This window comes from Apium graveolens, chromosome 1 (assembly GCF_009905375.1).
Source record: "Apium graveolens cultivar Ventura chromosome 1, ASM990537v1, whole genome shotgun sequence".
Lineage (NCBI taxonomy): Eukaryota > Viridiplantae > Streptophyta > Magnoliopsida > Apiales > Apiaceae > Apium > Apium graveolens.
The window spans coordinates 97,220,768-97,221,857 of record NC_133647.1 but is presented as its reverse complement, the minus strand read 5'-3'; the positions used below and the strand labels follow the sequence as shown (position 1 = coordinate 97,221,857).

At 43.7% G+C, this 1,090-nt stretch overlaps 1 non-coding gene across 1 annotated transcript; it reads left to right on the top strand.

Annotated features, from left to right (window-relative positions):
• Positions 1-479: 479 nt before the first annotated feature.
• On the top strand, positions 480-586 carry LOC141680437 (small nucleolar RNA R71). The gene has a single exon (XR_012558333.1). It is a non-coding gene; the product is annotated as a small nucleolar RNA R71 (small nucleolar RNA).
• The last annotated feature ends 504 nt before the right edge of the window (positions 587-1,090 follow it).

Genomic DNA, 1,090 nt, shown 5'->3' with positions numbered 1-1,090 from the left:
CTTGCTGATATGGTTGTTGAATAGCATTCTGATTATTACTCGAGCTAAAATTTGGATGATTTCTGTTGTTAGGATGATAAGTAGCTGGCACAGGCTGCTGCGTCGCTGATAATTGTTCACATACTGAACAGATTCATTAATAAGAGAACACTGATCCGTAGTATGAGAACCTGCACAAAGCTCACAGACCATAGCTATCTGATTGACTTCATAGGTGGCTAAAGAATCGACCTTCATAGACAACGCTTGGAGTTGCGCTGCAATAACTATAGTTGCATCAACTTCCAGAATACCTGCTACCTTCCCAGGCATCATTCTTTAAGTTGGGTTTTGATGCTCATTTGCAGCCATAGTCTCAATCAGATTATAAGCCTCAGTAAGCTTTTGGCCCTCAAGGCGCCTCCAACTGCTACATCGAGCATGGGCCGAGATTGGGCCCCCAAACCATTATAGAAACCAGTGATCACATCCAATCAGGAATACCATGATGTGGACACTTTCTCAACATTTCCTTGTAGCGCTCCTAAGCTTCGCACATGGATTCTGTAGGTTGCTGCGCAAACTGAGTAAGAGCACTCCTCATAGCCGCAGTTTTCGCCATTGGATAGAACTTCACCAGAAACTTCAGTGCAATATCTTGCCAAGTAGTGATGGACCCAGCTGGTTCAGAATGTAACCAGTCCTTAGCTTTATCCCTCAATGAGAATGGGAAAAGCCTCAGCTTGATAGCCTCATCAGTCACACCATTATATTTGAAAGTACTACAGATCTCGACAAAATTCCTTATGTGCATGTTGGGGTCTTCAGTCGCAGCACCTCCGAAAGAAACGGAATTCTGCACCATCTGAATAGTGCCCGGCTTGATTTCAAAGTTATTGGCCTCAATATCCAGGTGCATGATGCTAGACTGAATGTCATCAATTTTAGGCCGAGAAAATCCATAAGAGTTGGATCTGCCGGAACTATACGATCACCCATGATTACTGGCTCTTTCTGCTCACTTCCTGAATCCGAATCTTCAAAATCTATCTTCTCTAGAATATCAAGAACTTCGTCTGTCTCCTCAGCCGTATCTAAAGTCCTCTTGCGA